Source organism: Brassica oleracea, chromosome C7, assembly GCF_000695525.1.
Source record: "Brassica oleracea var. oleracea cultivar TO1000 chromosome C7, BOL, whole genome shotgun sequence".
Taxonomy (NCBI): Eukaryota; Viridiplantae; Streptophyta; class Magnoliopsida; order Brassicales; family Brassicaceae; genus Brassica; species Brassica oleracea.
This window is the reverse complement of record NC_027754.1, coordinates 22,561,615-22,561,840: the sequence shown is the minus strand read 5'-3', so window position 1 is coordinate 22,561,840 and position 226 is coordinate 22,561,615.

The window sequence follows — 226 nt, the reverse complement described above, 5'->3', positions numbered from 1 at the left end:
AACCCACGAAAGAGTACTCATACAATCATAAATGATCATAGAGATTAAAAAAGATAAAACGTGGAGGTTCATAGTATCTAAATGAGAGATGGGCGTATTGACCATATACATATACAGAAACGCCATCTGATAAAACCAGTGAAATAAATGGATCTTGTGAGATAAAGAAACCGTGAGAAAAGGCACATGATCACGAGGTCTAGAGTGTTCATGTTTCCTAATAACA